The sequence below is a fragment of the Polypterus senegalus genome, chromosome 9 (assembly GCF_016835505.1).
Source record: "Polypterus senegalus isolate Bchr_013 chromosome 9, ASM1683550v1, whole genome shotgun sequence".
In the NCBI taxonomy this organism is placed as follows: Eukaryota; Metazoa; Chordata; class Cladistia; order Polypteriformes; family Polypteridae; genus Polypterus; species Polypterus senegalus.
The window spans coordinates 66136169-66148942 of NC_053162.1; positions in this window are offsets into that span (position 1 = coordinate 66136169).

Genomic DNA, 12774 nt, shown 5'->3' on the forward strand with positions numbered 1-12774 from the left:
AATAAGATTGTTAAGCCTTATGATAATGTTCCTGCACGGAGGATTTAGAGAGACGCACTGGGAGAAGTATAATCTGAACCTCTCTACAGTTTCGTTTATTTTTGGGTTGTAATGTTTATCAAATTTACGTATCATCTGGTCCAGTGGCGGACCGTGCATTTCACACCTAGGCGTTCAGTAGTGCTCCGTCTGAATCAACCCGCCTCTCAAAAACTAATTTATGGTTATAAAAACCATCTTAATATGCAGAAAAACAGTATAAAGAGCTCCTGCATCGCAGCTAGATAACTCCTGTAGCCACAATATATGCCTTTATTGAATAGACAAACCAGGGGTGAACAAGTTCCTTTCTACTGCAGCTACAACCGCGACACACATAAAAAACATCAATAATAACTCATAAACTTGCAATATTATTTAGGAAAATCACAACATTTTACATCGTCATCGAAGCTAATGCTGAAAGTCGAACCTGCCCTGTCGTATTACTGGCATAAGTTTTAATTCGCTTTAGGGCTGAAAATGTCCGCTCGACAGAAGCAGTGTACACGGGAATGGTCACCGCCAAATATAACAATGTGTACAGCTGCCCCATGCTCTCATTCAGATTTTTCTGATGAAGGAAGTCAAGGAGATCAGTGGGAGATTTTCCTGCAAAATCATCCATGGCATACATTACAGTCAGTTCTGTTTTTAGCCAAGACAGATCAAAAAGCGCTCCGTGGCTCTTGTGTTAAACTGGAGAAGGCTGCATGTGGGACATTTTTCTTGTATTCCCGAAACTTCTGGGGGTTGAGGAGCGTGACAAACATCAGTTTTTCGTGGTCTTGAAATCTGGTCTGTGTCTGGCAAATAATATTGTCTAGAATCCTGGCATGGAGTTAGCAGTAGTGCGCGCGAGGATCTTGCATTCGGAGTGCCTGTGGTGCTTTCAGTGGCCTTTAGAGTTCCTCATATCAGCTTCTATCCAATCAATGGGTCTGAATATGGTGACGTTGCAGTACACCTGCTAGAGGGCCCTACTGACACCAACTCAAAATCTGATTGGTTGAAACAACAGTTTAATCGACATATATTCTGTGTTAGAGAGCCTGCAGAATGGATTGTGAAGGGCTCTCTGCCTGGCAACAAGTGATGGCTGATTGGTTAAATGCTTTAATACGAAAATACTTGTCTGGAAGCAGCACAACCATCGGATTAAACTTGTATCTCGCGAATATCTTGTGCGATCTTGCGATGTCCACGGCTTTAATTAATTTTAGCTCAAACCCAGCACTTAAAAGTTTCTCTCGCACTCTTGATGAGGGAGGGTTTCCGCAGTAGCTGCACTTATGAATATGCTAAGCACAGTCCTTCTCCCGTGAATATTTACCTCATGTGGGCAGGCACTCAAATACGTGGGAGGCGAGATGATGAGGGACGCAACTCCGCCTCACACGGTGACCGAGCTGCAGGCTATGGCCGTATCTATACAGTATATGGACGAAAGTAGGTTCCAGTTATGACCGTTACGCGTAGAATTTCGAAATGAAACCTGCCTAACTTTTGTAAGTAAGCTGTAAGGAATGAGCCTGCCAAATTTCAGCCTTCCACCTACATGGGAAGTTGGAGAATTAGTGATGAGTGAGTGAGTGAGTGAGTGAGTGAGTGAGGGCTTTGCCTTTTATTAATATAGATATACATAAGTCCATCTTTCTATCAAACATCACACTGATGACACTTCAGAAAGCCTTCGGCTGGTGTAGTAGGTGCCAAATAGAATAGGATTCTACTTTTGATGGTGAGTGGAATTTTTCCATCCCAACATTTTCTAGCATATGAGATTTTTGACCAATCTTGGACAAATTGTTAATCCATTGAAGTCAGGCACACTGAACCACAACCACTCAACTAGTTTAGAGTTGCCAATAACCTATGTGGACTACCAGGGGGTGCACCTGAAGCACCAACACGACACAGACAAACAGTAGACACAAGTGCAAGCACACACACACATTTTATTCTTCTTTTTCCCTGTGGGAAATGCCTTCTCCCATTTTCCACGGCTACAGCACAGTTATAAGCATTAGGCACAGTCCAGCACAAAACCTTTTCTTCCCTCTTTCTTTCACCCTGCTCCTCCTGGTGAGCTTTGTCGTCTCTCACCCAACTCTCCCAGAACAGTGGATGCTGGCTCCTTTTATAAGGCACCCGGAAGTGCTCCAGGTGCTCGTTCGCCAATTTCTGGCAGCACTTCCAGGTGTGGTGGCAGAGCTGCAACAAAGGGCTCAAGAGATTTCCAGGCACCCCCTGGCAGTGGCCACACGCCCCAACAGGGTTGAGCTTTCATGCTGCAAACCCATGGTACCATAGCACTCCAGGAGGTTACCCTCTAGCGCCCTCTGGAGGTAATGCTCCAGAAATGCTTCTTCCCCCAGTCCTTCCATGGTTGGGGTGTCCTGGCCAGGTAAAGGCCCCGGCCATACATCTCACCTAATAGACATGTCTTTGTGAAAGTGGAGAAAATAATTTAATCTCTATTTAATAGAGGGAGATGGACAGAATATACTAACTACATCTAATTAGTCTGGGACAAGCATCATGTCTCCTGGTGGTGTGATGCATGTTATATGTCCAAAATTATTGACATGCTTTGGGAGAAATCTCAATTTAGAGAAAAATACCAGAAAAAGGTAAGAATGTGTAGTATCTGGGCCTATTTTAAATGGAAGTCTGCCTCAGCTGCATTATGGACTATCCGAAATGCACATAAAAGCAGTTTTGTTCAAAGAAGTTAAAATTCCACTCAAAACACAAGATCTGTAATTTAATATTCTTAATGACATCTAACCCTCAGAGGAATTGTTGAGGACAAGATTTAATTTTGAATGTAATGAATGTCTATTTTGTAAAATTAATATAGAAACTACTGAGCACATATTTTTTGAGAGAATATTCTGTTTCATTTTGAATCTCAGCAAGGAAGTGGATTAATAACAAAAATATTAAGCTTAAATGTTTCTGGGATTTTGAATTGTTAGCATCTGTCTATTCCCTGCGTTCTGCTCTACTGTATTGTAGTGACATATGTTGATTTTGCAGTGCAAAATCTAAAGTTTGTCATGCATACGCATCTGTGGATCACCTTCCATGTTCATCTGATTTAACATCACCCTAGGTCAAGAGGGGGCACCTTCTTTTGTTCCCTCAGCAGTACAGAGAAGATACCCAGAAAGGTCAACTGACACCACCCCTTCAGTTCCCCTGCCTATAAAGCCCGCAGGTGCAGGGAGGAGACATTCAATTGGATCAGACTGCATTGCAGGACAGAACTCAAAAAACTGTATAGCCAATAGCCTTTCTTATTTTATTTTTGGAACAATGTACTGGCAAACATAGCAGCCTTTTTTTGTTATTTTTTGTGGGTTGAATTAAAAGGAGGATGACTGGGTTGGTGCCCCAAAATTTATTGGTAGAATGTGCAGTATTTCACTTGACCACAAGTTGTATCTATTCGTTATTTGTAAAGGTTTATGGGGCAATCTCTTCAGTGAAATTGTATAAAGCTTCACTGAAGCTGTATTCAAGAAGCCAGTCTGCATGTACTCATATTGTCAGCAGTGCTTCTGGACCATGCTAACAGGCTACAGGAAGTACTGCTGGGTACAGAAAAATACATATATATATATATATATATATATATATATATATATATATATATATATATATATATATATATGCATCCTGCATCAGATAATTTTTTGTAAATTTACAATTTATCATTTGTGGTTTACTGGCTGTAAATACAAAATGGTTTGCCAATCTCCTAATCCACTGTTTTGCCAGCTTCTCAGATGGAACTGCTGACTATAAATCAAATGTTATGTTAATTTTTATTTTTACACCTGGTTAGCTGCTTTGGAGAAGGATACTGTATAATTCATGTCAGATTGCTGGATTTGGCATAAGGTGTACTGTTTGATAGTCCAAGTTTAAAGTGATATCTCAAGAAGAAACTACACTTCCATTTTCACTGACCTTTTGCCTCATATTACATTCCCAACACTTTTTTTCCAATGGGATGATCTTATTTAAGGAATTATTTAAAAGCAAATGTGAGTCCTGCCCTGGTAGTCAGTTGAATCTCAATTCACTTTACACTTAATCTGGTGTTAATCTTTTATCATAATCAGATTAAGTTAATAAGGAAAATCTTTCAAATTATTTCTCACTTTACATAAGTATAGTTTAATGAAGACGTGAGTTCACTATAAAGGTAAATGCATTTCTTTATTTGCAGCAAAAATATAAACCAAACTCTTCTGTACAGGATTGGAGTGACACTTTAAGATATTGGATTTGATGGTGATTTTATAATGGATTTAAAAAGGACCTGTCTCTTAGTATGAAGACTCAAACTATTATCTTAGCTCCTCTTTCTGCTGTGATTGGCACAACTCCTTGGCATCTGCTGCTCTGTTTTCTCCTTTCACTGTCTCTCCCAGCTCACTGAGAATGATTGACATCTATCCCACCACTACTAGAGTGACTGATAGCTTCTTCAATATGCATCCCTGTCAATCCACTCAGCAGAACTGCCAGTTTCAATATGTCCACCGAAGCTTCATCTTTTCCTTGCCAGTCATGTCATTATGACCCTGCTTTGCTGATGGCCCCTAAGCTTTCTAAACTTCTTCAGTGTCATATCCATTACCCATCCAATCTGTTTCCTAAAGGAAACCATTAATGCATTTTATTTATCAATTTTGTAAAACTATTTGATTCTAGTAAGAATACTCAAATAGAATTAGAAAGAATCACCATTGAACTGGCTGCATACCACCACCTGGCACACATAAACATACTTTACAGACAATGCAGTAAGAAAACTGAAACAAATACAAGTGATATATATAAAAGAATGATAAAGAAACCTTGAGCCCTACCAGATCAAGTTCCTCATCCAGGCAGTGTACGAATTGCTGCCAAGCTCATCTAACCTATACATTAGGGAGAAAACAAAACCACCAGTTGCCCCCAATGCACAGAGTGGCAAACCCTGAAACGCATCCACAGCAGCTGCTTAAAACCTCTGGCAGGTAGAGTACTATCTCTGCTGCCGTGTTCAAGTTTTAAAAGCAACTGCATAGGCCATCAGTGCAGCAATAGAACCAAACAATTGTGTCCCTATAAAACTTTAATCCCCTCCAACCACAAGAAGATCTATTGGAGTTCTGCCCACAACTCATGATTGGAAAATGGCTCTGGATTTGATAAAACAACTCATGCTTCCACATCACATTGCAATGACCACCCTAACACCTGATCTCATCCTATGGTCAAGATTCTTATCAAACACCACACATTAGTAGAGCTTACAGTACCTTGGGAGAACTACCTTTGAAAGTTAACTCTCCAAGTACAAAGGGTGAAATAAACAGTGTAGGCAATCCGGATGCAGAGCAAAATACTTGCCTGCTGAAGTTGGATCCATGGTATGAGACAGCATTTCTCAACCTTTAAGTATTTGCAACTCGAGTTTTCATAACAGTTTTAATCATTTCCTCTAACGTTTTTTGAAAGGAGCCCACTAATACCAATTTGTTCTTTTTAAATTAATGATATATCATAGATGCATATTTTATTATACCTACTTAACTTTTATCGACATTTATCTAACTCTATATTTATTTTTCTAGTATCAGAATGTAGTTTAAGTTGATTTGTTTTGGTGTCAATAGATGTATTTTTCATATTTTTGATTCTTGTTTTTTTTTTTACATCTTCACGCCCCATTTGTTATTTCGCGCTCCCATAGGGGCCACTGTTTGAGAACCACTGGTACAAGAGACTGAATTGCTAACCAAAGCCCTCACCATATTGGACATTGAGGAACAGATGAAGCTGAGAGCCATCAGTGAAACTTTAAATTCAGCAGAGAGAGCCTCAAGTTGTCTGTGACTCAGAAGAACAGAACCTTGGCCTCCCTGTATTTAGCTTCGTAATAATAAAAATAATAATAATAATAATAATAATGATAATAATAATACATTTTACTGTATTTATATACTCTAGCGCCTTAAGTCACCTGGGGAAGGAAATATTATGTTGAAGACCCTGAGGATCCTAGGAACATCACTAAACGTGTGTTCAGCTGTGAAATCAGAAGATGTACACACACCATTATAACCTTGAGCATGGAAAAGGTGCTATATAAATAAAATGTATGGTGCTGAGGTGTCACTCGCTGCATGGCTGCACTCAGGTAAAAATTTGGGATCCTGAGGTGGTTTGTCATATGATAGGTGCTGCAATACACAACAAGGCAGTGCATTATTGTTATAATTATTATTATTAATCTGGTGCTACTTTGTTCACAATAAATTACAGCTAACAAAATTTCTAACGGCCACATAGCTTTACTGTAATTTGCATTATAATATGTAAACTGTAGGTCAGTGGTTCTCAACCTGTGGGGTGGGCCCCCCTAGGGGAGCACGAAATAACAAAAAGGGGGGCACGAAGATGTGAAAAAAAGAAAACAAGAATCAAAAATATGAAAAAAACATATGTTGAAACCAAAACAAATTAACTTAAACTACATTTTAATACTAGAACAATAAATATAGAGTTAGATAAATGTTGATAAAAGTTAAATAGGTTCTGTATAATAAAATATGCATCTACATTTTGAAAAAATGTTGGGGAGGGGTGTGCGATTTAAACTGTTATGAAAACCCGGGTCACAAATACTTAAAGGTTGAGAAACGCTGCTCTAGATGGTATTTTTAAATGGGGCAAGAAATTAGAAGGTCATCGCACATTGATACCAACTTAATAAAACTGATTGCTGCTGGCCATAATCGATTAATTAGCCACTCAAACAGAAAAGATGCATACATTGTGTTTTAGTTCTGTTTAGTGTATATTATTGTAAAATGTAAACGTTTACTTGCAGTAACTAGCACTACAGCCTTACTGAACCACGCATGGAGTTTTTTTTTTCCAGGTATATGTATGTATATTCCTTCCACATTCCAAGCATATTCATATTATATAAATTAGAGACACCTACAATGCCCCCCTGTGAAAGCTTGGTTTCTGCCTTGCACCATGATGCTGTCAGGATAAATGCTGTCAGAATGGATTTCAGATGTTAATGTGTGTTCCTCTTTGGCTTCACTGCTGCGAAATAAATTTCAAGCTTCCATAATAGCACTTTAATGTACAAACACCTGCGCCACCTGTTGGTTGTTTAACTCATTACAACCCACTTAGAAAATAATTGCTGTATGTAGTCAAGCTAAATCTCTGAATTAAATTGTATAAATTTAGATAACAAAGTCACTCCATCACACTAGCTATTACTGTTTAGCTTAACTTAGCAATTGAGAACTGGTTTTTTTTCACCTTCAATTGTAGGAGTTACTTACATTACAAAATCATTAATACTTTTTATATTTCCTGTATTTTTATCAAAGAAGAGGCTTTTAGAAAATCAATCTGTCTGTATTTTTCATAACATATAGAAATATTTAGGTTATTAGTACACAAGTACGTTATATTATAATAAACAAAAACAATCTGTTTTAATATTAACAAGAGTGCCATTAGAGATCAAGAATCCATGGAAATGGCTGAAGGAGTTTTTATAATAAATTAAAGGGAATCACTGAAATTTCTTCATAAATAAGTGACCTTTTTTCACCCATGCAAATGAGAATTTTTAACAATTTATCATGCAGCACTTTAAAACTTTTGTTTTTGGCTTGGTCAAAGAAAATATTGTGCAACAATATATATATCCATCCATCCATTATCCAACCCGTTATATCCTAACTACAGGGTCACAGGGGGTCTGCCAGAGCCAATCCTAGCCAACACAGGGCGCAAGGCAGGAAACAAACCTCGTGCAGGGCGCCAGCCCACCGCAATTGTGCAACCTAGAAAGGTAAAATTTCTCATTCTGCCTTGTAACGATGCACACACTCAAAATAAATACAAGCATCTGTGGACAGCATTTTAAAATTCATGTTAAGTTTGGTAGATTTTAGAACTTTAGAGTATTTAAAGCAAGCATTATGGTCGTTCCTCTCAAAAAATGTTACGCACACCCGTTTCCACGCTCACATTGCAACGTATAAAAACTAAACTTGGTGTAAAGCCACGCATATTTTCATGCCAGCTCAAACTGTAGCGTATGCACGTTTTCAAACAGTTTTGCAAACTGGCGGCACCCAGCGTCAAAGCAGTGCTACTGTTCCTGTGTGGTTCAGAAAAAGTTTCATCCCAAGAGATATAAACGCACTCAATCAGTCCATCATGGACTTCCATTATAACTGTTTGTACTTATATAAGTACAATTACCTCACTGTAAACTTGCATTACAGATGTAATATTGCACCCCCTGAGCCACTTATGCTTTCATAGTGTATAGTTTTCATTGTTTTTTTATCGTTTATTATTGTTGTTGTTGTTATTCTTTACCATTTTATAGGAAAACAAGTTTATGGAGGATTTTCATATTGAATCTCATTGTACCATAAAACAACAATATAGGAATTCAATTAAATTCTACAGAACAGAGCGCATATTTACAGATGATGATGACTGGCTTCTAAGTCGATTTAGATTTCCAGGCGCTATCTTCTTGAAGCTCTTGATATCATTTTTAAGATGGAATGCAGTAAATTATATAAATGTATTTTACAGATACATTTTTTACTTAATTTAAATAATGTATTCTGTTATTAATTAAATGTCTGGACACAGTGGACAGCACAAGCGCTGAACTGGCGCCCCATACAGGGATTGTTACTGCCTCGCCCTGTATGCTTGCTGGGACTGGTGCAACCCTGGAATGATAGATGGATGGAATAATTAAACATGTACTATGAAGATATTTCAGTGTTCCTTAAAAGTTTTGAAGAATTTGCATTCTAAGCTTAGAGATGGCTTAACTTTATTATTAAAGAACTGATTGTTTGGCGATTGGTTACTTGGAGATTGGTTACTAGCATGGCACAGCAAACATCTTGCGGGAGGCAGGTACAATCTCTGGATAGGGCGCCAGCTCATCACTACCCCTACACCACTGTGGCCCCATGTTTAATACATACTTTAATTCATTTAATCATGAAAATAATATCAAGCATACATCTCAGTATTTAAATTGTTCAGAGAGCAGTAATATCATGAATGTAATGTAGCCTGTGTCCTGTTCCGTGTAAGAGAAAGCCTGTTTAAGAAGCAAGTAGTGATTCATACACATAGAGTACTTAGAAGAACACATAGAATATGAAGCATTTAACGTGCTACTTTAGTTATGATGGGATTTGAGAAACTAGCAAACTAAACGATTTTAAGATGAAGTTTATGACATCCTACTATAATGACAAAATAAACTACGTGTTTAAAGTGTAAATTTCGAGATTAAAGTTGACTTTTATTCCTCTGTGTCCCTGTTTTTTTTTCTTTCCTCTGTACTCCAAAAAGCTTCCATATGATGCTCAGACGATGGACTATGACTCGCCTTTTTATATTTCAGGCACTGTATGACTTTCTGAACTTGAACTTTCGATCAGCTACCTTTTGTTGTTTATACAACTGCTTAAACCAACAAATAGTAGGTTTTTCATTACCTCCACTTGGCAACTGCTGAATTTTTTATTTTTTCCCTATGCTATTACCATTGTCTATTCACAGAACACTGCACTTAATTGAATACTTATACTGATTTCCAAATTCAAAGAGGCATAATTATGGGAGGGGACGAGGTGGGGCGGTAGGTGCATGCACGAGCACAACAATTTATGTAGTGGAAGTGTGTGGAAGTTGGCTTACACACGGTTTTCTGCATCTGAATTTTTTTGTGTGTACGCACATTTTGACCATACGCTGTGTTTTAGTGTGAATTCTGAGTACGGCATTATGCATGAGGCCCCTGGTCGTGGAATCTCCTTAGTGGTCCCTCAAGAATGTAAAGAATCATAGGCAAGTTACCTCTGTATACACAGAGATTTTATATTTGTACTTTCGAGTTCCATTAGTTTTTTTTTTTAATTTAAACATACAACAGATTTCCATTTAATTTTTGATTTATAAATATTTTCCCACTTTACTTCTTTTAAGATTCATCAGTCATGTGTAGGACTTTCTTCTTGTTTTTTTCTTTCACCCCATTTTGTTTCAGTACTTTTCCTTGCAGAATGAACATCTTTATCACTCTGTCAGCTTATGTAGCTGTTTGAGGAGTGGACAGGTTTCAGGTTTCACGTTGGTTACCAAAGTTCCTTAAGGACAAATATTGCTGTGGCAGATGTGGTGAGTAATTCCCACAAAGAGATGGAGTTGAATATCAGACCTGGGCAGACAGGAGCAGATAATATAAATGTGAACATATGGTTATGAAGGAAACTGCCATGTAGACATGGAAGGAGCAGCTCTTCTGCTGCTTTTCATCTCCCATCTAAGAAAGTGTGAGAAATCAGAAGCAGGCTGCTATGGTTCCAAGTGTTAGCAACAAATAATTGCTTGTTTCCTAAATGGAAATCATAGACAAAATTGTTGCCGAGCTAATTGTTCTTTTAGGCAATTTGCTTATGCTCATTTTTTTTTTTATTTCTATCTCTGGCTTCTGTAGCAAGAAACTGAGCTAAGCAGGCTTGAATAATGACAGGAATGTTTTACACCATCTGTTTCCTTTGTCTTCTTTAACACTAGAATTACCGAAGCTTACGAAAAAACTCGTAAATCCGGCCCACCTTAAATCCACTCGTAAGTTTCCATTCAGCGTCTTTTGTCTTGTAAATGTGTCAATCCCAAGCAGCAAGCAGCCTGCTATAAACCCCTCCTCCCCCCCATAGGACAAACTGCAAAAAACACTCCCAAATGAAGCCTTGTTTATCAGTGAGTCAGGTACCTAGGCTAAAAAAAATATATTGTTATTCAGAACACATGCATTTCCCGTGTGTTCCGTGTCCACAAAGATCTGTGTAAGTGTAGGATGACAGAAATGTTGACCACATACCTAAAAGACAAACTTTTTCCATGTTTTAGTACTAATGATAAAATGTAGACATGAAGTGTATAATGTGTGAAGACTGAAGTCCAAATATCAAATAAGCACTTTCACAAAAGATACAAGTATAACAGAACAAATGCTCTTTTTTTCCAAGACTATAACTGAAGAAAAAAAAATCAGGTTAGTGTTGCTTGTTGTTGACTTCTCAGGTAGTATACTGGTTAGAGCTGCTGACTCCAATTTAGAAAGTTCTGGGTTTGCTTCTTAACATCTCCTAAAATAAAAGTTTTGAGTAGTGAGCTGTTCTTATTGTTACTATTATACAATAAAAGCATACATCTGATTTGAGTCTGTAACAGATGGTGTAAATGTATGGTAGTAAAGGTTAACTTTTTTTTTATTCAGTTTTATTCTCTCAGTCGCATTCACGCTCGCCCCAATCTGACACTGCTGTTTTCAAATAAAGACACGCTATAACAGAGGTGAACTCAGATCGGAGAAAGAGAACAGAAGCCCTCCCCACAAGAAACGTCCACTCACATATAAGAACAACGCAAACCAAATGTATATTTTTACTGTATAATATTAACAATAATAGCAGCTCTCTACTCAAAATGGTATTCAAAATTGAATACTTATACTGATTTGCAAATTCAAAGAGGCGTAATTATGGGAGGGGACGAGGTGGGGCGGTAGGTGCATGCACGAGCACAACAATTTATGTAGTGAAAGTGTGTGGAAGTTGGCTTACACACGGTTTTCTGCATCTGAATTTTTTTGTGTGTACGCACATTTTGATCATACGCTGTGTTTTGGTGTGAATTCTGCGTACGGCATTATGCATGAGGCCCCTGGTCGTGGAATCTCCTTAGTGGTCCCTCAAGAATGTAAAGAATCATAGGCAAGTTACCTCTGTATACACAGAGATTTTATATTTGTACTTTAGAGTTCCATTAGTTTTTTATAACAGAGGTGAACTCAGATCGGAGAAAGAGAACAGAAGCCCTCCCCGCAAGAAACGTCCACTCACATATAAGAACAATGCAAACCAAATGTATATTTTTATTGTATAATATTAACAATAATAGCAGCTCTCTACTCAAAATGGTAAACTTGAGAAGCTGCCAGCTTCGAACCCAGAACCTCTTGATTGGGAGTCGCATCAACTGCCTACCGTAACCTGCTTTCTTTTTGCTTCGGTTAAATTCTTGAATAAAAACGCACTTGTTTTGTTATACTTGCACTTTTTGTGAAAGTGTTTATTTGATATTTGGACTTCAGGCTTCACACCTTATACACATGTCGTAAAGACGGTCCTTGGGTGTGTGTGGGAACTGTTAACATTTGAATCTGATGATTGTATATAGCGCGGAACTGACCTCTCTGTACAATTCTGTCCTCTCCATCTCCTGGAGAAATACCAACATGCAGCAACATGTGGACACTGGCCAAGATCGGAACAAAATACCAAAAGTGGTCACTAACTACAACCACATGAAGGTATGCAAATAAATATAATGTTGCATTAGTGCAACAACGTTTTCTGAAATGTCATATATACCTAAGTGTCTCTTTTTTTGTCAGCGCGGCTTTGACAATCATAAGGTGCATACTAATTTAGTGTGAGCAGGAGCACTCAAGAATAAAACTGCATAAAAACAAATTGACATCCACAGTCATTCTCAGTCATGCACACCACTCACATCCACGTCCACAGTTTTCCCAGTCTCGTTCGCGCACAACACAGCCCACAGCGGGAGTCAGCAGTTCTT